The sequence below is a fragment of the Phaenicophaeus curvirostris genome, chromosome 1, assembly GCF_032191515.1.
Source record: "Phaenicophaeus curvirostris isolate KB17595 chromosome 1, BPBGC_Pcur_1.0, whole genome shotgun sequence".
NCBI classification, from domain to species: Eukaryota; Metazoa; Chordata; class Aves; order Cuculiformes; family Cuculidae; genus Phaenicophaeus; species Phaenicophaeus curvirostris.
The window spans coordinates 22954673-22977820 of record NC_091392.1 but is presented as its reverse complement, the minus strand read 5'-3'; the positions used below and the strand labels follow the sequence as shown (position 1 = coordinate 22977820).

General features: G+C 40.6%; 1 protein-coding gene across 2 annotated transcripts in view; it reads left to right on the top strand.

Annotated features, from left to right (window-relative positions):
- Positions 1–23148, top strand: part of LOC138716588 (hyaluronidase PH-20-like) — a 46491-nt gene that overhangs the window by 9025 nt on the left and 14318 nt on the right. The window contains exon 1 of one of the 2 annotated variants that reach the window (XM_069849754.1): positions 10249–10331. The exons of the other annotated variant lie outside the window; for it this stretch is intronic. The gene's annotated coding sequence lies outside the window, so the exon portion shown is untranslated. Of the gene's footprint in view, positions 1–10248; positions 10332–23148 lie in introns of those variants that run through there. 2 annotated transcript variants of the gene reach the window in all.

Below are 23148 nucleotides of genomic sequence, written 5' to 3'. Positions count from 1 at the left end.
TAATATTCCTGATTTTCTAAAACTAGATTTCTAGCACCACTACTATAACTCATAATGCTAACAGCTTTGAACGTCTGTGTGCCTGTTCTTGTAGGTATGAACTCCTTAAACTACTGGTTTCTGGATGTTTCCTTTGAGTCTCTATTATTGAATCTGCTCCAGTCGCTGCTCAAACCCTGTTAATGACTGTGCTGATGTCCAATTTTTATTCTTTATAAAAATAACTTGTCCAGTGTATTACTACAGCAATTTGACAAGAATTGTTTATATAGTGGGCATCTTTAGTGCTAACTTTGTACAGGTAATACTTTGATTAAACTGTCTAATTCTGTATGCTCTTTGGAAAAGTTATCAATATCCATGTTTTAATTTTACTTTTTGTCTTTTCTTTCTCCTTTAAGGAGGTAATTATTAGAAAATATCCTGTTTCATTGAAAATTAGGCTAAACATCAACTATTCAATTATGCAGTATCTTGGAGAAAATGTAGATAAGCCTCTAAAACAGACAGCTCCTGCCCCAGTGGGTCCCTAGCACGGCTTCAGACTGTGCACTTACTCACAGATTGAGTAATTTGTATGCTGATATTCACATTGTCCTAAGTAGTACAATATAGTACAGAAAGTGCTTCCATCTCTTAAGGAGAGAAACTACTTCTTATTTTGTGTGAATAATTGACTGCTTAGGTCTTGAGTTCATCTACATACCTTACCTTTCATGCGCTAATTAGAGGCCTGCTCTTGTTAGGTACCATCTGCAGGCAATGGAGAGAGGCAGGCTTTCTGCAGGGTGATTCCTCCCTCTCACCCATCATTCATGATTTGAGATGAATTTGGGAGGTTCCTGCAGAACGAGTTTATGACAACTGCATTCCTAACGTAGGCACCTCAGCTAAATGCCTGAAGTTACCTGCATAAACTGTATTGTGGCATTCAATTATTACAACTTCAACCATTTAGGCATTAGGTCTGTGGACCTAGCTATGTATCTATGAGTTAGTCATTACAGGGAGAATGGATCTCCTGGCAAGGATAAATCTAAAAGATGCTGTACATAGATGAGATTAGTCGTGCTCTACTGCTTTCTGTCTTTTTCTGTCAATGATAAGGAGTGTCTGGAATAGCTGCCTTGGAGAAGGTACTTAACTTTTAGATGGCTGAGAGAAATCCCATCCTAAAGAGATAAAGTATCAATTTGGCCACTCAATAGACTATAGTAATCTTTTAGCTTATCCAGTGGGAAAAAATAGGCAGCAGGATGCAAAATTCCCCATAATGTTCTGTGAGTATCATTAAGGTTATTAGGCTCTAATTTGCCTGAAGAGTGGGAAAACAGCTCAGTCTTCATTGCCATTAACTCTATTACTTTCAGCTGTACTGCAAATTTTATGACAGAATGCTGAACAGTCACTATACTAATTTTATGAGATGCAGCAGGTAGCTAAGATACTAACTGAGTAGACTGGAATTGAACTTTCATCTTAGTTGTGGTGCCATGATAGAGGAAAAAAGTTAGCTTTAACTATAGTTACTCAGAATCCATTAAGAGAAGGGATAGAGAAAGAATCAGTATTTTTAAAGTATGGGATAAAGATTACAGGTTTTAGGAAGACTTTAATGTTTTCACATCTTGATCATCTACCTATTACAACAATGCCTGCAATGGCTTTTAGTGGGTTTTTATATCTTATGTTTGTAGAGTTTAAAACCATTTTAAAGTCCTAATAATTCTGTATTGCATGCAAGAGTAAACACCTGGCTGCTACACTAAAAATTCTTTGCGAGGCTACACAAACCAGCCCTGAACTAGTTGCATAGCATTGCCTTGTGTGGTCTTATGCATGAGTTCTATAGTGCAGAAGCATGATCAAGTGTGAGTTTGAAGTTTAACTCATTCTAGTGTTACTGGCTGCAGTGTGCAGAAGTTCAAAGTTTGGTTTCGCTCAAGGTGGAAATAAATGCAAAAAAAATTATGGGCCTATATTTTTAAACATAGTCATTAATTCTGGGTGGTGCAATGCCTAAGTACCTATCTTGAGACTCCACTAGGTAAAATTTCTGACTCAGCCTTACACTGGCTAAGGCAATGTAAGAAGCTCTTAGTGCTTCTGCAGACAAATACACAGCACCAGAAATTGGAAGGAGTTTTCGAAATGACTTTTGTTCTCATATTTCTATACTGATTTGGAGTGAAAGCGTGAGCAGCCTTTAAAGGCTTTATCTAGCAAGCAATTCTGCAATGTGTCCAATTTCTTGAATTATAATGTAGTCTGACATATCTGCAGCCAAAAGGCTTTGCGTATCAACCAAATCAAAGGCAAGAATTCTAAGTCAAGGAGATGTTTGATTACTGCAGAACTCAGAGTACAATCCTGAAAGGGTCCTCTGGAGATCATCTGATTATCTCTTGCTTTCCAAAGTTAGGATTAATTATACTTAAAATGATTTTCCAACTTTCCTAGATTAAGTGTTCTACCTTTTCTCTGCTTGTACTGCTACAAAGTGTTCTAATATTTGATTGAAATCTTTGTTAATGTGACTGGGGTTCATTAGACCTTGTCTAACCCCTAGTGGATGCAGAGAAGGTTAGTATTCTTTCATCCTTTTTTTAATACTTTCCATTTCCCTGCCTATTAAAATGATTACCATGTTTTCCTAATACCCTCCTCTAAAGACTAAGGAACTGTCCTTCACCTGTTCAGTATTACCACGCTATATTTCCTGAAACTGTATTGATTTCCATGCTCTGCTGCATCTTTGGCATTCTACAGAAAGAAGAAATTGATCAGTTGATTTCTTCTACTAAAGTACACATTGTTGAGTACATCAAAAAAGTTGTATGAGCTTTTTCCTGGTCATTCATTCTATTTGAGATTTTTTTTTCATCCTAGGCCAGACCTCTGTCAGACTTGCAGGCCATCTGTGTTGTAGACCATGACAAGCAAAAAATAAAAACTTGTCTGAAGACATAGGTAGTCCTCTTGTTGGATTTTGACGAGGCTGTGCATGGTAAGGTGCATATCAACATAAATACACATGAATATATTCCTCTCCAGAACTCTACCTGTGATGTGTATGTGCACATGTCCTAATACTACAGCAAACAAAACCTACCAGCCAAGCAACTAAGCATTGCCATTTAGGGGCATTTTACATCTTTCTGATGTATTTTCTCAGCAACAAGTTACTTCAGTATAATCTTCTTGCTCATATACCAGTACGGAAATGTTTACAAGCAAGAAGATGTTTAAGGCCAAAGGAAAACTATAAATTAATAATCTTTTAATTAAAAAGAGTGGCATGTTTTGATTCGCAATAATTACCCTGGCCTAAAGTGGCTGATGCAGACTGAGTCTACAGAAAGTAGATCTGGACTAGTTTTAATACAACAGCTTTCTCTCTCTGCTATGGATAGGTGCTATGCTTTAGTATTTATCGTGTAAATACACTTCCTCCTGTGTGAAGCTGCAGCAGGTATTTAAGGCAGGATCAGAGCAAGATGTATATTAATCGACTCTAAACCCATTGTTGATATATCCAACATTGGGTTATAGACAATTATGTGTTATAAAGCTGTTTGAAGTAGAAAATAAAAAGTGGGCTACAGAATATGGTTGCACAATGTTCATGTATCCTGGGGAAATTGCATGTGATTGACTTTGAAAATTGATTTTGAAAATTAATTATTATTGCATTAATCTTTCCTTGAAAGAATAGTATGATAAAATCCCCATTTAAGAAATAGAAAATTCTAAATATTGTCTAATCCATTATTAAGTTCCTCTTTTATTTGGGTGCAGTAAAACAACAGGAAAGGATATGCTCCTTAACATTTTTGCATTGCTGATATAATAACAGTGCAATTCCTACATTTGTAGGATTTCTCCAGCTTGCAAGATCTTTCCTCTTTTTCAGTAGGGGAGAAACATCTGTCCCAGATGATTAGCTCTGTTTGCTCAACATAGAAGCAAGAAAACATAACAAAACCCCCACCATCTAAAACAATCCTACACAAAGCTTTTTCCCTTTTTAATCTCTATCTCACTCTCACGTTCTGTTTGCTTCATAATGATCTAATTACAGTTGTTTTTGTTAGCAAGTTCAAACACCTGTATTTGGGGTCTGAAAGACAGAATCAGAACTAAATAATTCACTCTGGTTTGTACAGGCATTCCAGAAGATCATCTATCATCTTTATGTAGACAGTTTTCATGTAAAGTCAAGCACAGAAAAAACTGTAATGGTTCCCAAATGACTAGTTGAAGAGTATAAAAAATGCCCTCCAGAAATTCTACTTCTATATTGCAAAGTATTAAACTATTGAAAATCAAATGTAGTCTAGACATGAAATTCTCATAGAAATTATCATTTCCCAAAGCTATTCCTCGAGGGCCTAAAAATATTGGCCATGCCATGTTGAAATTTAACATGATTTTTATAATGTACAACATCATAAGACTATGTAATATAAATAACCCATGAGCACTGACACTGCTGCCCAGAATCAACATTTCACTTACTTGCCATGGGTCTTCCTGAATTTGTTTTAGCACTAGTCTTTATGACTCCAAGCAGTTCTTTTTATGCCTTTAACATGCAGATTCCCAACCTGGGATAACACTCACCTTTTCTATGTTGCTTTGCAATCCAAATGAACTGCTACCTCTGCAGCCTTCAGAAGTCATTTAAATTCATTTCACAAGCAGGTGAAGCAGTTCAGAGGCAGTTTATAATGCAGATTTTCTTTGAGGCCACATTCCAGCTGTGTTAAGTGTGGAAACAGCTGGTATAGGAACTAGCTAGTAAGCAGTCTCCTACTCCAGCCCTTGTGGAAAACCTTGACTGTTTTGTTTTTAATTCAAAAGCAGGTAGTCATCTTCACACAGAACATTTATAACGTGCTTCAATTAGCACTTTTCTCAGCAGGCTTAGTAAATTAGACTAACTCTTTTGAAGGCAACAGACAGCTGGATCTGTTTCTACAAGCAGTCTATTAAACTGGGATTCTTATTTGTTTAATTCATTTTCTCAAAATTATTTTACGAGTGCGTAATGATTTTGTCAAACTGGATTTACAATTACTGCTATTATTGCTCTTAATATGGAAATTGCAAGGAAATTCCCTGGGTTTGATTCATCTATCACTCTGGCAAAAACAAATAAAGAATACCCTCTAGTAAAGTCTGTGCAAGATAGACTGAACATTTCTAACTATTTTCTAGTCAGAAATACAAACTAATCTATTTCTGAATTCTGCAGAAGTTATATGTAAGCCAGCACTAGGTAAATAAACCAAAACAACAACAAAAAAGAGGCCCGTGGAACCCTTGAAATTCTTGCAAAACAGGGCAAAGATTGATTATCATCTTTTAGTACTTGCATTTCAGAACTTGTTTCCAGTGCACAAATAGTTATGAGCTTTTACTCTCCTCGACTTCATAAGAAGAGGGGTAGGGAGGAAGCAGACTCAGCAGGGAAACCTTGAATACTCAGAAAAAAGAGCTAATTTAACTTCAAACTGGACTCAGAGGAAAATCCTTGAGATCAAAGTCCAAATCAAGTTCGATACATTCAAAGGTGAAGAGAACAAAAACTTATTAATCAAACACACTGTAAAGTACTGCTGGATGGGAACTGTTTGATGAAACTTCTTTTTGACAGAGGATTTCAATCTCTCCCCCCAAAAAACAAACAAACAAACAAACAAAAAAAGGACAGGACTAAACAGAAAATATGTGGGAATACAGGCTTCTCAAAGAAATTCAGGCAAGCCCACATTGACTAGTTTCTCATGGCTAGAAATGTGTCCTAGCGGCAGAAGAGCCACTGGCATGCCTGCTCCCAGATGCTGCAGCCCAGGGCTTGCTGTGTTCAGGTAAGATACAGCTAAAGATGATTTTGCCTCAGGAATGCTGCCTACATCTGTATTACTTCTTTCTGCTGCACAGGTAGAGAGCTTCCAGCAGGAAATGGGAAAGCAGGAAGGGACTGTAACACCTTAGTCATCCCAGCCAGAGCTGCAAGAGCTTGTTTCCAGGCAGTCTCCTTCCTCCTCTCCTGCTCTCTTGTCTGCCTATTTTTACACACATATGCAACCTGTTGCAAAGCAACAGCCAGGAAACAAACTTCCTCCCTCATGAGCCTCCCATGTGTCTGTGCTTGGGGCAGGGATACATCTCTGTGCTTGAGGAGATGATCAAGATTATTTACTAAAGATGGTTTATTCCTGGTCTGTATAAATGTGTTATTTTTTACTGTATATTATTCTCTGAGATCATGGCATGGTTGATAGAAACATTAGTATTTTAGAAAAATGTGGGTGAAGAACATTAACATAGATTTTGCATGTCTACCACATGAATGACTTCCTGGTGGTTTATATTTCCGTAACACAAAAAAAAAAAAAGGGATTCTGGCCCTTAAGATACATTCTGGCACAAAAAAAATGACAGACTGGCAGATGAGAACAAGAAGCAGGATTTGCTGGGATCCAGTGGTCCTGATATCCACAACAGCAAGGACTTAGGAGCACAGGGAAGACTGGTAAGTGCTTCTTATGCTTTCCAGAATTTACAATGGCAGGGATGCAGTGTGGTGTAGTTCTGTGCTGTTGTGGCAAGAACGTGTGCATCCCTCTCTTCTCACCATGTGTGCTTTGAACCTGTCCATATGGAAAGGATCCTTCCCTAGACATCCACATCAATGCACAGACAGTGGTCTTTTCCTTCTTAAAGGCATGATCCCCGATGTTGACTATATTAATGAATATGGTCTTGTTGATGTAAAATTTGCACAGATGTGCCACAGCTACCTGCACTCTAGGGATTTTCATGAGTGAGAATTTGGGACTAGATAAGCTTCAGAAGCAGTTTGCATTATTGCTGTTGGTTTAAGCTGGGGTTTTGTCTCCCGAACCTTTTTGCTTTTGAGCTGGATGAGGGAAGCGTGTCTCCTTCTTCCTTCCTTTATTAAAGCTGCTGTTTTCAATATGTATAGGTGACGCACAAGAACATATCTTTCTTGACATAAAACCATTTCACTTCAATTACTTTTAGCTTTCACATTTGAAGAGATAACTGGAAAATGCCTCGGCACAGACTGACATAAAAGGCAATGAGACATGAAAGGCAATCAGGTAAATAAGAAAATTCTTATTTACTAATTTTTACAGTGCCTATTGTCATGGCAGCTTGGCAAGGGATTAGAAAGATTTAAATGTAAATGAGTTATGTCATTCTCAAAATTAAAATGAGTTAGTCATTCAAAACTGGAGGGCGGGGGGGGGGGGTGGGAGGGAGGAAAGGCAAAAGAGACTTCTATGTTTCCTTTAAAAGCTTAGTTCTGAGTTCTGGAAGGCACCGAGTGCAAGCCACATTGTAGGAGGCCTCCTGGGGGAGAGCCATGATGCCTGTACAGAAAAGCACAAGTTAGAAGTAGCTTTGCATATGCAAATATGCCAGAACAGGAAAAATCAGGGCTATGGGAGTGTGTTGCTGTGCCCAAACTAAAAGCTCTGCAGAGACAACAGCGTGGCTGCTCTGCAGGACCCCGTGTGGGACTGAAAGCTGCCCGTTCAATCTGTGTGGGGAGCAGGGGAACATGTGAAGAAAAGGGAAGGGAGATACCAAATCCTCAGCTCAGTCCTCTTCATCCTTTCACTCCACCAAGTGTGCATTCCGCCAAAATCACAATGTCGAGTTTAGACACCGATTAATAACAGGAGCGGTTCCTCCATGCTTCATACTTGGGGCGGCAGAGTTTTATTTTTGCCAACACTGCTTAGAAGCTTTGGGCCACCTCTGCCTTTGCACATTCTGTGCTTTAAAAAAAATTATTTATAGCATTCAATGATATAAACTGGCTATTATTTGTGTAACTACGCCCACGTCTCTTCCCATCTGGGGAGACATCTCCTCTCTTATTTGCTACCAGCTGCAGCTCATATTTTTTCATCCTTTTCTGCTGCTCCACAGCCAGCAGGAACACCTTCCAGTTTGTGTTACATCACAGCAAAATCAGGAGTCTTCCAACAGCCATACCCTTACGACTTGGAGAGGTGCAGAAATACTTAGCATCAGGTTATTGGGTTGAATCCATCTGTTTCAGTAGCAACTGAAAAATTTTAGTCTCTGCTGATGGGCTGGCAGCTGTGGGGTGTGACACTGTTGTCTCCTCTCCGGTTCCCAATAGACAGATGCCATAAAAACACAAACAAAATTAATGCTTTTGCTGGCAGTCTCATCCGAAGACACATTCAGTGGGCAATGTGTCTGTTCTTAATGTGGGGCAATGCCCACAGAGACGAAAAAGGTACTGCAGTGAGTAATTTGAAGATCACCCTCTGCTGGGCTTGTTCTGGGGATGGGAACCTTCTGTACCAGCGACTGCAGGTCTTGCTTTGAAAGAATTAGTTTGATGATAGAAGCCAGAGGGGATGTTGAGGGATATCTGAGACAAACCAGTAGGTTAATGAGGTGTGAAGAATGGTTTGGTGACAGTTCTCTGCACCTCTTTTTCTTTCTTTCCCCATACCTCTGCAGACCCATTTCTGTATCTCCTCAGGCTCCTTGACTTTATTCTATTCCACACCATCACTTCCACCAAGCACAACAGTACTTCCTTTAAATGTTGAGAATTATTTCATTTATTTAATACTGCAGTCAGCAATACCTGGCTTATTCTGGGAGAAAATTCCTATTTCACAAGGGAAGTGAGTGCTAGACCACAAAATGAGTGGTAAAGATGCCAGATGAAATTCTGGCTGTTAAGAATCCCATGGAGTGGATCCTGTACCATAAAGATGTGACATTACAGGAATGAAAACCACTACTACACGTGAAGTGGAAAAGCCTTGCAGTCTAGAGTGTGAAAGAACAGCAACAGCTTTTGCTGCCATGAGTCTTTCAACAGTAATTTGACCTATATGGTCTCATTACTACTTGTCTTATCTTCACTGTTCTTCTGACACATGAAGCTGGCTCCATATTTTCCATGAAGAAGGACATTATTTGCTTTTACAAAAACAGCTGGCAGAAGAATTCAAGCCAGACAAAACCAAATTATAGTATTAACACTTAAAATTCCAAAGCTTTATTTTCATTGTTCTCTGGCTTTTACCAATCTTTGTTGTTGTAAAATTCTCATGTCATATGAGAGTAATGTACAGTAGCAGGTAACTGAGGAATGTTAATGTGAAAATATGTATTTTGGAATATTGTGTTCCATCTTCTTTCTTCATCATAGCAAACTGGTTTAGGTTACTTTTCCCCATAATTTTAGGACAGTTTTATAAACATTTATTCTAAATAGTTATTTAAAATCATTGTTCTACAGCTGACCTTAAAAAATAAGACAAATTTACTGTTTTGACAATTTTGCCATTTTGGGGATTTATGATTATAGCAATGTAAAAGGGATATATCACAGAGTACCAAAATCTTAGTAAAAATAATACATAAAGAAAATACATTGTATGACATCTAAATGACAAAATGTTTCAATATTGAAATAAAATTCTTGAGACTGAAATCAATTCCAAAGGCAAGTGTTTTTATGCTGAGGGAGGAAAGAAACAGTTTTTAAATTGCCACATTGTAAGTCTAACAGAGAGCTCAAATCAGCTCTAACCGGTGGTACCACCTAACGTCCCACTGCTGTGGGAAGTCCTCAACCCAAAATGAGACTAATCAGAGCTAGGAGTTCAGTGGCAGATAGTGAAGGCTGTTCAATTATCTTTATGGGGGCATTAACATTCCTACATCAGCATCTGTTAGGGATGCTTCAGCAGTCCTACCCCAGTCTCTGTGAGAGCAGTGTGAGGGCCAAATGTGGTGCCCAGTTCAGTGATCTACAAGAATAGCAACCTCAACACCTGTTCCAGTGGAGGATCTCCTCCTGTGACCCTGTTTCCCATCCAGCACTGATGAATGCAGAATGCAGTTTTGTTTCCCTCTACCCCATTTCTGCACAGCCATGAAAAAGCCTCCTGTCTCCACTGGTCAAACCACTGCTGCATCAAAAAGAAAAACTGAGCTGAAATGTGAAATATTTCTTAGTTTAGAAAAAACCTCAACCTCTTTCAAAGCATTTCTTTAGAAGACTATAAAACATTGTGTAAGACCTCTGACAGGTAATGTGTCGCTATACTACTTCCTGCAATCAGCTGTGACAGAGGCGCCTTTCATCAGCTACCCTATAATTATGCTAAGGTTTTAACCAAATGGCAAATCCCAATTGGTTGGGCCAGGGCCCTGCCTTTCCAGACAAGGTTAATTATTTTGTCCACTCACCTGTTCATTCAATCCAGCAAGCCCTAACCTGTGGAATCATGTAGGTGAGTATTTACTGCTTACTTTTATGTTGTTTAAATTTTTAGTACTTTGAAATTTAAATCTCAGAGAGGGAAGGTAAAATTCAGTAGGACTTTCCAGAAAGTTTGTCAGGAATCATGAGGTGTAACTACCACAGTTATGAACCATATGTGATATTATCACCTATTTCCCTCTCAGTGTGTTTTAACTTTTCTTCATCCCAAGTGATTCACTGAACAACACACACAAAAGATTACTTATAAATTGTAACTATATAGCTGTCATAGGTATTGAGTAAAATCTATGTCTCCGTATCAACAAAATTGCTAAAACAATCTTTAAAATACCACTTGTTTCAAGCTTTTTGGGATAGTCTTGACAATTTTTCTCTGGAGGTGGCAATAGGGAATAGTAGTCTAATCAGATTTTTGTTTCTTTAGGAGTCTTCCGGAAAGAACTTATGCTTGGGGAAGTTTCATAAGAAGTCATTTGTCTGTAGTGAATGTTTCTAGTCAGGTGTGAAAGAAACAACACCTGAACGTTTTCAGCTGGTCAACTCAGGTAAATTATACGTTGCCGTATAATAGTTATTTTTTTATATGAAGCTACAGATGGGCAAGGCAATCCACAGAATATCCGAGGCCAGAGATCTGAGTCAGAGTTGCTTACAAACAATCAAGTGCCTGCTGGGCAGTCCCTGAAGAGGTTTGGGTTGGCGCAGGTCTCTACTGAAGCCTCCAAAGAGAAATCTGAGAGAGGGAGAGGATGTGGGCAGTGTGAGCAGCAGGCCTGTAGGGCATGTGCTGTCAGTCCCTGCTCCCACTGCAAGTGGACCAAACCCCTTCTTTCAAACATGCTTGGCATTAAGGTCTTTCGGCTTTAAAAATAGTAGACTTCACAGTGTCTCAACTTTGCTGTTTAGCCAAAGTTTGTGTGGGTTTGCAAGTTATTTCAGTTAGAAGATGATATGGTGATGCGTTCAGGTATCCTGGCTGTTTATTTGAAAGGACTGCACGAGCTTCACCTCCCCAGCCACAGTGTGTCCAAGCAAACAGAAATAGCTGTTTGCTCAGAGCTGCCAGCCTCTGCTTTCAGTTCTGTCACTGTAAATCCTTTTCCTTAGGCTTCCTCTGAGGGTTATGTTAATATGCTTGCTCAGGCAGGTCCAGCTGCCGCTCCTTTCTTCTTTTTGGTTGAAACTGTTAATTCTTTGCATAACCATTTTCCAAAACAGTTTGCGATAATGCTAATGTCTCCTCTATAAATCAGCAGTGTTTTGCATAGCTTTGTAGTCACCTTTGTTTTGAGGCTTTGACATCTGCTTACTCATTCCTCTCTCTTATCTCCAGGGATGGGTGGCAATTATGCTGGCTCCTTGGTATTAGTAGGTTTATCAAAATAACAAAAGACAATGAGGATTATGAAGAAACAGCAGGTGAAAAGGGGCACAGTAGGAAAAAGGAATTATTCTTGAGGGAAGATTCATGTCTTTACTGCAGTTTCATATTTTCCTCAGATTGTATTTATTTATATATGATTGTGTGGGAGAAAGGGATATGGAATGAATCACAGTCCCAGGAGAGGAAGTTTAAAAAGAGAGAGCATTCAGAGAGAGCACAAGAGAACTTGAAACCGCATACTGTGAAGGCAGATGTTAGTATATAAACTGGTACTGAGGTTAATAACAAATACTTATTTCCAAGGATAACTCCCTCTGAGAACCCCCCCTACCTCCGCCTCCTGTTGCTCTAGCTATGAAGCATTGTTGCTGAAAATCCAGGAACAATTTCATCCATACAGGTTGGGTTTACTCCAGGGTTACATCTGCTTCCTTACATTTAAAAGGGAACGTCAATATCTCTTTCTTGAAAGACCCTCTTTCTTAAGAAAAAAAAAGGGCATAATTTAGGGACTGAAATAATTTAATGTTTGGAATTGGCTGCTGTGTTAATTTTAATACTGAATTGCTTCCAAGGATTAAGCAAAAGCCTGTTCTGTCTCTTATGCAGATGTTCTCCAGAGCAATCTCACCTTTTCCAAAGACACAGTTACTCTTGTACAGTTAGATAATTTTTTCATATTAACCCCTAGACCAGAGTAAAGATTTGCTGGAGGAAAAATATATTTTTAACACAGATGTGAAATACCATCTGCTTTGTCCAAAAATGTATTGCAGTCATATTTCTGTGCTGCATGAGGGCTTAAAAGGAAGAATATTACACACTTTTCTGTTCAGTTCAGACTTCTGGGTTTCAAAATAATATGATGATCATACATACTTACTAATAGTATATTATAATCCTTCATATTATGGGCTCCCTTTGATACTTTCTCTACACCTGTAGGTATAACATTGTCTTGTTTAGAACAGCTCCCTGAGAAGATCTGTTACAGTAAACTGCTTAGGAAACCTGTTCTTGTACCACAGCTCCAGGTGCAGAGTGATCTGCACTACAGCTCTTTGCAAAATCACTGTCCAAACAGTTTAAAATGTTACTGGAATACAAGTTATTGCTGAAAAAAAAACCAATCCACCATTTAGCATCTTAGGTGGAATTCCAAAGAAATATTTTGATGAGACTATTCAAAGATTTTTTTAATTTAGTCAGTTATTGTCCCTATAGAATAGGGGAACCAATGAAGATTTTGCCTGCAACCTGTTGAATATACAGGCTAAACCAGAGAAAATAGAGGTTGGTGTGTTTTGGGGGTTTGTTTAGGTATTTTTGTTTGTTGTAATTTTTTTGTTTAGTCTTCTAATTAGTATTATTCAAGAGAGTTCAGTGTGATACAGTGAAAAATATTTGACCAGAAACAAACCAAAGAAAACCACAAGCTTTTAAAAATTAGGCTGTGATTTGCCTGGTATTCTACATTAGGGTACTAATAGTATAGTACAGAAATGTGATCCAAATATCTCCCAGGTTGTTCTGTGATTTAATTACCTGTATACTAATCAATATTAGTGGTAGATACATGATTATATTTTTTTAATATTATATTGACTTTTAATGCATATTTTTAATGATTTTGAATCTTGTTAGAGCGAATATGTTCGGACTCATTTTTCCATAAGGCACTAGAGATTCAGCAGGCAGTGACTGTTTTGCAGAATAACCTTAGTGAGATAGAATACTCAGTAATGTGACACGTGATAGACTCTATCTTATCCCTCATTTCTCTGCAATGGAAACTCATTACAGAATCTGAGTTCTGCCAAACCTACTTGTACACAATACAGCAAAGGAAATTTTCCAAATACTCTTGAAAATAAGTTCAGACAATTTATTTGGCTAACTTGCTAAAAACCAGACTAGAACATCAATAAACAGGCTGTTAATATCTTAAGAGTTTTTATAAAAAGGAGAATTAGAATTTGCAAAAGGGAAAAAAGAGAATAAAGAGGACAAAGTTTTTCTTAACATTTGAAATTAGTCATGCAACATTGCAATAGTCATCGTAAGACTATAAAAATAAACAAACACGTTAGTAAAATATATAGTGGACTCGCATTTAAGTAATTCAACTGTTGTTTGAGTAACGTCAGTCTTTTGTCTACACATTTTCAAGGATGCCTGTGTACAACCTGGATCCTTAGCTCCTGACCCTTATATGATTGGCATATTTTGATTTCTTCCATGCTCAGGAGTGCCAGCACAGATATTTGTTTGGAGGTTTTCTCAGTCTTCAGGTCCTCATGCACTCATTGCTGTGTACTTGGAAAAAAGAACTCAAGAATAGGAGTAAGCAATGATGAAAGAGCCTGATGTTAAGTTCTTGATGATAAGGACAGCCACAGCACCGGGGTGTAATTTAACAAGTGTGTCTTTAATCAGATGTGCTGGCTAAACTAGCCAGGTTTGTTGGTTCATGTACTTACTCATGTAAACCCCCTTCCTCTCTTTTATTTTGGAGGACATATTTTTACCTTAAGCAATTCATCATGTGGCCTCAGGAACAACTGCCATTGCCCAACTGAGAAGATTATACTGAAACGGTGGTGGAGTTTTAGACACCATTGTCAAAATAAGTGCTTACCAAATTTCTGACTTTACGGAGCAGTGCAGCATTCATAACAACAAGGCAAAATCTGACCACACAAATACCATCCCTCACACTTAAAGACTGATCAGGTTAAACTTGCTCTTAGCTGTGCTGCACAGATGGTTCATACATTCAGAGGTGGACTTTCTTTTGGAGGAGCTTCCTATTCTTTGCAAGCATTTATGTTATCTTTGCAACACCAATGTGTGTTTGTGTTCAGTGAGTATCATTGCCTTATTTTAGAAATGCCAAAATGACCCAAGAGGGGAATACTACCAATAACTACCAAGGTTATTCTTCCCTTTCTTCTCTGTTTGTCTCATGACTCTGACGTGTTTGTAATGAATGAACAGCCTCTAGCCCTGAACATAGACCTCTAAAAGAAGGAGGAGGCTTTAAATCCTCTTTAGGTTAAAGTTCTAGCAGCAATACTGTTCTCTTTATCCAGAAGAAGGACCCCCTCCAGAATGAACACTAAGAGAATTGGGCCACTTCTCGCAACAGCACCACCTGGGGCACCCGAGGAGAAGCGCAGAAGGGATGTCAGACACATTAAGCATTTTCCACTGATTGATAACAAATACAAATTTTGTCCTCAGACAGGTTTTTGCTGACTGTGGGCTGCTTTGATCCTATTCAGAGAACTGTAAGTCTATGGATTGTATCAGTATTGCTGGTACTTAAAAAAGTTTTGGATTCTGCTTCAGGTTCCAAGTTTAAAAGTTTAAATACACTAACAATTAAATGCATCCTTAGTCTATTTATCTGCTCCTTAGGAGTCATGGCTATTTCTCCTTAGGACTTAATCACTGCTAGTCTCTTCACAGAAACTGGAGCTGAGTCTTCAGGCAGTTTTCACAGCTTCGTATTTCCATAGCCTTCAGATAAAAGAAGACACAAAGCAATTTGCCCCAAACACTTAGACAGTGACAATGCCTCATGCCATATTTTGTCTATAAGGTTGTGAGTTATTTTCACACCAACATAGCCCGTGTTTATACTAGAATGAAAGAACAGGGACTAAATCCTCAATATTCTTGTCCCATCTATATATTTGACTACATTTCTTAAACCACAACTTTACAGGAATTTAAAAAAAAGCATTCCTCTACTCCATCAAAAAAGCAGTTCCACATGCAAGCTTCTGTATCCAAGTTTTCTTCAGCAAAAGGAAAAGACTGACCAATTTCCATACCATTATTTTCCATAATTATTTTATGTAATTGATTTATATGCAATAAACCACACATTATTTGCAGTGTAAGAAACAGCAAATAAACACTTGAAAACTATGTTATCTGTAATCTAAAATGATAGACGATTATACTGACGATCTTGGGCTTAGAAGCATTTTTACATGCTACTGTTCAGTCAGATACCACAGCTCAGTAACACTTGTCTTCTCCTTTGGAAGTCGTGAAGAGCACCCCTGCTTTCCTAGTGTTCAAGGTAAATCAGGAGGTGCATGAGATTTTATGGATTTTTTATTGAAATTTGAGAAGTGTGGTTATGACTATTAGTGTAATAATGTTGGATACTGGTTTTGTTTATTGGTTTAAGTTTATTTTTAATGTTAGTGAATCTGACGTGACTGAGCTATGTCTAATTACCTCAAGACTAAACATTGGACTTTCACATCTAATTTTCATAAAAATGCCCAAGCTGAATTCTTTTGACATTTAGTGGCACCTCTTGAATAAAAGCCAAAGAGCAATCATTGATATTTAATGGGATGCATCAGCTGGTCGTGGTGCATAACATTTGTGTGAAGCTGAAATACCCTCTCCTTCAGGGAGAGTCCTCTCCTTTATTTTCTAACTGGTTTTGGCCAAGTGGGGCATTTTTTTTTCTGGTGCATGTGGCATGGCACAGGTCTATGACTGTGTAGCTACATAAATATGGGAGCACACTTGCATTTTCAATCATGTGTGTTTCTGCAGTCTAGTTTATGCTGTGAAAAATGATGTTATAATTGAACCAAGAAAATTGATATGATTTCCTCCAATACATAACCTTTGGAAATGCCAAATTCAGGAAAATCTAAAGCAGTAGCTGTTTCCCTAGACTAAGGGCATTTAGATCTATCAGCATGTACTTCTAGTCAGGTAGCCCCAGAGCAATTAGTGTTAACAAATCGTAACGATATTGACTTTTTGACAAAGACAAGGGCAGCTTTATGACTCGATTTACTTAGACTGGCATTCAAGGAGACTGAAAAGAGTAACATTTCTCACCAGAGCTGTCAGTGTTAGGCTGAGCCAAAGGCAATCTTTCTAACTGGAAACTATTACACAAAATAATCTGTTAGCTCATACCCAGCAGAGTACATCGCAGCACAATTTGGAGGAGGACCATTTCTCAACAATCAGTTAAAGCAAACTTTGCAAGATAAGCCAATAACAAATGAGTTCTAGCTAAACCAGTAAATATAGTACTCAAACCAATGCTTTCTTCTCTTTCTCTAAATCAAAATCAGCCTGTTATTGAAACCCACTTATAAGAAAGCTTACAGAAGCAAAGAGCTAAATTTGTATTCTGTAGCTTTCTGACTTTGATAGGGACAAAAACTACTTCATAGCAAGAGCCAGGGGCACAGTAAAGGCTGAACTACTCCTAAAACTCCTTTCTGAGGTGATCACACTTTTTATGACAAAACCAAGGATCATTGTCTTGGTAATTGCCAGTGTATCTCACTGTATCTGTGTGACAATTTTATTTCATTTTAATAACTTGTATTTGCTGAAGTAGAAAATATTTTCCTCCATAATTTCTGTATAGAATTTATTTTGGCCAGGAAGTCTCAGTCTGCACCATCTCAGGAATGTCACTTAAAATCATAGAATAACCAGGTTGGAAGAGACCAACTGGATCATCGAGTTCAACTATTCCTATCAAACACTAAACCATGCCCCTTAGCACCTCGTCCACCTGTGCCTTAAACACCTCCAGGGAAGGTGAATCAACCACCTCCCTGGGTAGCCGGTTCCAGTGCCCACTGACCCCTTCTGTGAAAAATTTTTTCCTAATGTCAAGCCTAAATCTCCCCTGGCAGAGCTTAAGGCCATTCGCTCTTGTCCTGTCCCCTGCCACTTGGGAGAAGAGGCCAGCACCCTCCTCTCTACAACCTCCTTTCAGGTAGTTGTAGAGAGCAATGAGGTCTCCCCTCAGCCTCCTCTTCTCCAGGCTAAACAACCCCAGCTCTCTCAGCCGTTCCTCATAAGGCCTGTTCTCCGGCCCCTTCACCAGCTTCGTTGCTCTTCTCTGGACTCGCTCCAGAGCCTCAACATCCTTCTTGTGGTGAGGGGCCCAGAACTGAACACAGTATTTGAGGAGCGGTCTCACCAGTGCCGAGTACAGAGGGAGAATAACCTCCCTGGACCTGCTGGTCTCGCCGTTTCTGATACAAGCCAAGATGCCATTGGCCTTCTTGGCCACCTGGGCACACTGCTGGCTCATGTTCAGTTGCTGTCAACCAACACCTCCAGGTCCTTCTCCTCCAGGCAGCTTTCTAGACAGACTTCTCCTAGTCTGTAGCACTGCACAGGGTTGTTGTGCCCCAAGTGCAGGACCCGGCATTTGGCCTTGTTAAACCTCATGCCATTGGACTCTGCCCAGCGGTCCAGCCTGTTCAGATCCCTTTGCAGAGCCTCCCTACCCTCCAGCAGATCGACACTTCCACTCAGCTCAGTGTAATCTGCAAACTTGCTAAGGGTGCACTCGATGCCTTCATCCAGGTCATTGAGAAAGACATTGAACAAGGCTGGACCCAGCACTGAGCCCTGGGGAACCCTACTTGTCACTGGCCTCCAGCTGGATTTCACACCATTTCCCACCACTCTCTGGGCCCGGCCATCCAACCAGTTTTCCACCCAGGAGAGTGGGCACCTGTCCAGGCCAGAGGCTGACAGTTTCTCAAGCAGAACGCTGTGAGAAACTGTGTCAAAGGCTTTACTGAAGTCCAGGAAGACCCCATCCACAGCCTTTCCCTCATCCAGCAGCCGAGTCGCTTTGTCATAGAAGGCGATCAGGTTAGTCTGGCAAGACCTGCCTTTTGTGAACCCATGTTGACTGGGCCTGATCACCCGGTTCTCTTCCATGTGCTTCATGATAGCACTCAAGATCACCTGCTCCATGACTTTCCCTGGCACTGAGGTCAGACTGACAGGCCTGTAGTTCCTTGGATTCTCCCTGCGACCCTTCTTGTAGATGGGCACAACATCAGCCAGCCTCCAGTCCAGTGGGACTTCCCCAGTCTTCCAGGACTGTTGGAAGATGATGGAAAGGGGTTTGGCCAGCACATCCGCCAGCTCCTTCAATACCCTTGCATGAATCCCATCTGGCCCCATAGACTTGTGGGTGTCTAGTTGGGCTAGCAAGGCTCTGACCACCTCCTCTTGGATCATGGGAGCCTCATTTTGCTCCTCTAGCTCCTGCGTTTGTACACAGACGGAACAACTTTCTTTACAAATAAAAACAAAGGCAAAGAAGACATTAAGTACCTCAGCCTTTTCCTCATCCCCTGTCACTGTTGTTGCTTCTGCATCCAATAGGGACTGTATGGTCTCCCTAGTCCTCCTTTTATTATTTATATATTTATAGAAAGATTTTTTGTTATCTTTCACAGACTTTGCCAATCTGATTTCTAGTTGAGCCTTAGCCCTTCTGATTTTTTCTCTACACAATCTCACTTCCCTCCTGTAGTCCTCCCAAGAGGCCTGTCCCCTCTTCCAGAGCCCATAAACGTTTCTCTTCTTCTTGATATCCCTCAAGATCTCTCTGTTCAACCAAGCTGGTTTTTTCCCCTGTCAGCTTTTTTTCCGGAACATGGGGATGGCTTTCTCCTGAGCTGCTAGGATTTCCCTTTTGAAGAGCTCCCAGCACTCATGGGCTCCCTTGCCCTTAAGTACTGTCTCCCAGGAGACTTTGCCAACCAGCCTTCTGAAGAGTTCAAAGTCTGCCCTCTGGAAATTTAATGCTACCGTCCTGCTAACCACCCTCTTCACTTCACCTAGAACAGAAAACCCTATCATCTCATGATCACTTAGTCCTAGGCATCCACCTACTGCCACATCCCCCACAAGGCCTTCTCTGTTCACAAACAGCAGGTCCAGGAGGGCACCCTCCCTTGTTGGTTCTTTCACCAGCTGTGCAAGGAAGTTGTCTTCCACGCACACCAGGAACCTCCTAGACTGCTTCCTTTCTGCTCTATTGTACTTCCAGCAGATATCAGGCAGATTGAAGTCTCCCACAAGAATGAGAGGCATTGATCTAGAGATTAACCCTGGCTGTTTATAGAAGAGCTCATCAGCTGCTTCTCCTTGGCTGGGTGGTCTGTAACAGACTCCCATCACAAAATCTACCTTCTAATGGGCTCCTCTGATTTTAACCCACAGGCACTCAATCTCCTCATCACCACAATCCATCTCAACTGTGTCCACATCCTCCCTTACAAAGAGGGCTACCCCACCTCCTCTCCTACCTTTCCTACCTCGCCTGAAGAGTTTGTACCCCACCATAGCTGCACTCCAGTTATATGAGTCGTCCCACCACATTTCTGTGATGGCAACAACATCATAGGCTCCTTGCCCTACAACAGCTTCCAGCTCTTCCTTCTTATTCCCCATGCTGCGTGCATTGGTGTAAATGCACCTCAGCTGAGCTGCCGAGCCTTCAGCCCTCTTAGAGGGAACAGAGTTCATTCCCAATTGCCTGGTAACTGGAGTAGCTAGCACCAGAGTGCCTGTATCTCCCTTAGCAGCCCCAGGTGTGTTCTCCTCCACTTTCTGTGTGGTGATGTACTGGTGGTCCTCACCAGCACACCCTCTCCGAATCACCAGTGCCCCATATCCAGGCTCGTTCCTGTCTAGCCTGGGCTCAACCCCCTCCCCCTTCACATCTAGTTTAAAGCTTGATTTATGAGCTTAGCTAGGTTTTTAGCAAGGGCTTTAGTCCCCCTAGGAGACACACGTGTCCCATCCTTAGCAACAAAGCCTGGGGGTGCATGAGCCACCCCATGATCAAAGAAGCCAAAGCCCTTCTCCTCACACCAGGCTCGGAGCCAGGCATTAATCGAATTCTTCTTCCTGACTTCCAGCTCCTCTCTATTTAGCCTTGGGATGGAGCAGAATATTATTTGTGCCCCAGAGCCCTCCATAATTTTCCCAATGGCCCTGAAGTCTTTCTTGATGGTTTTGGTCTTTTTGTTTACTAGACCATCGTTACCAGTTTGGACTACTATCAGAGGATAGTAGTCTGTCTCACGGACCAGGGAAGGAAGTTTTCTAGCTACCTCCTTCACTGATGCCCCCAGTAAGCAGCAGACCTCTCTGTGGAGTGGGTCCGGTCTGCAAATGGGTCCCTCTGTTCCTTTTAGGAGGAAGTCCCCTATAACAATCTTCTTCTTAATGGAGGATGTTTTTATCTTTTTTTGAGGATGGTGCAGCCTAGGGAAGGATTCTTTGTTTGGATTATGTAGAAGCCAGCAAGGAGAGCTATGCTGTTGGACTTCCTAGTTACAAACAAGGAAGTTGAAGGTTGAGAGCCGTCTTGGCTGCAGTGACCATGAGATGGTGGAGCTCAGGATCCTGAAAAGAAGGTACAAGGCAAATATCAAGATCACAAATGCTGAATTCAGGAGAGCAGTCTTTGAACTCTCCAGTGATCAGCTTGGAAGAATCCCATGGGAGATAGCCCTGGAGAGAAGAGGAGTCCAGGAGCTGATTGATTCTCTAAGAACAATCTTTTCCAAGCTCAAGAACAGTCCATCCTCACATGCAGGATACCAAGGAAGGCAGGAGGAGGCCTGAATGAATGAACAAGATGTTCCTCACAAAACTCAGACATAAAAAAGGAATCACACATGAACTGGAAGCAGGGACAAGTGAACTGGGAGGAATACTGAGATACTCTTTGAGTAAGGATGAGGTTAAGAAAGCCAATACTCCAGTGGCAAAAGCTAAGGTACCAAAAGACTTTTAGTCAGTCTTTACTGGAAAGACTGGCCTTCTGGGATCCTAAGCTCCTCAAGCCCATGGGAAAGACTAGAAGAAGGAAGTCTGACACTCAGTAGAGGAGGATCAAGTTAGGGAGTATTTAAACAAATTGGACGTACACAAGTCTATGGGATATGATGATATGTTCCTACAAGGGGATGCACACACTTAGGGAGCTCCTTGATGTCACTGCAAGACCACTCTTGATAATCTTTGAACAGTCACAGTGATTAGGGGAGGGTTCTGAGGACTAGAAGAAAGCAAAATGGAGGATTCAGGGAACTACAGGCTTGTCAGCCCAGCCTCACTCTCATCCCCGAGAGGTTGACAGAACAAATAATTCTGGAAAACATTTCTAAACATTAAGGACAAGAAGGTAACTGGAAGGAGTCAGGATGGATTTACAAAGAGGAAGTCATGCCTGACCAACCTGACAGATTGCTACAAAGAGATGACTGGCTTAGTGGACACAGTGAAAGCAGTGGATATTGTTGATCTTGATTTTAGAAATCTTTCAACACTGTCTCCTGTAACATTCTCACTGATTAAGTAAAACCTAGATAAATGGGCAGTGAAACTGAAGTCTGACTTAATTGCCAGTCTCAAAGGGTTGTGATCAGTGCCAGGAAGTACAGCTGGAGGCCTGTTTCTAGTGATGTATCCTAAAGGTTCATACTGGGTCCAATACTGTTTAATTTCTTCATTAATTATCTGAATGATAGGGCAGAGTGCTCCCTTGGCAAGTCTGCAAACATGCCAGAAAATCATGCTGCCATTTAGGGGGAACCATTGCAGGATGGAGAAGCAGGCTGGAAGGAACTTCATGAAGTCTAACAAAAGGAAATGCAGAGTTCTGCACATTTAGAGGAATAACTTTATGTATCAGTACAGGCTTGTGGACTGACTGGCTGGAAAGCAGTTGCACAAAATTCTCTAGAAGGTTGTGGTGGATACCAGGTTGACCACAGTGAGCAGCAGTAATGAAGACAAACAGCCTCCTGGGTAGCATTAACAAGAGTATCCATTACCAACAGATCAAGGAATATGTTTATTTCCTTCTATTTAGCATGGGTGATGTCACACCCTGAGTGCTGGGTCTACTCCTGGGCTCCCCAGTACAAGAAAGAAATGGGCATACTGGAACAAGTCCAGCAAATTGCAATGAAGATAAAGAAGGGATTACAGCATTTGTTATATGAGGAGAAGCTGAGAGAGCTGAGATTGTTTTGCTCAGAGAAGAGACGGCTTTTTCCTGCTGTCATCTCTGGCCAGTTGCAGAAGTGCATGGAGCTCTGTTTTCCAAAGGCTTCATCAAGCAGATGCCATGCAAATGAGGTATTGCTCTTAGAGCAATTTAAATGAACAGAGCCATTCCGTCTTTCCTGGTGATCGGATTTATGATCTAAGCTTATGAAACTGCTTCTTGGCAGAGTTTCTTTAGTTACCACATAGGCAGCTGTGGAATGGTGAAATATTGGTATTGGTGTTTAAACTTGAGCCCAACTGCTGCTTCTTTAATAAGAACTTGTTTGCCTCCTGTGATTGGTAAGATAAAAGTGAAATGGACAATAAAAAGCTAGACGAGGGAATCCAAAGCAACTGTGAGAACTCCTGTCTGCTGTTGCTTGTTCATAATCCCAAGAGAACCAAAGAGCTTGATCATGAAAGAGGATCTAACTTTTTTATTATGAAAGCAATAAGCAGTCATCATACACTTGATGACTCTTGATTCCAGGGTCTTGGGTATCTGCAGCTCTTGGCCTTTCCAACTGGTACCATTGGTTTTGATTTCTTCCAAAATATC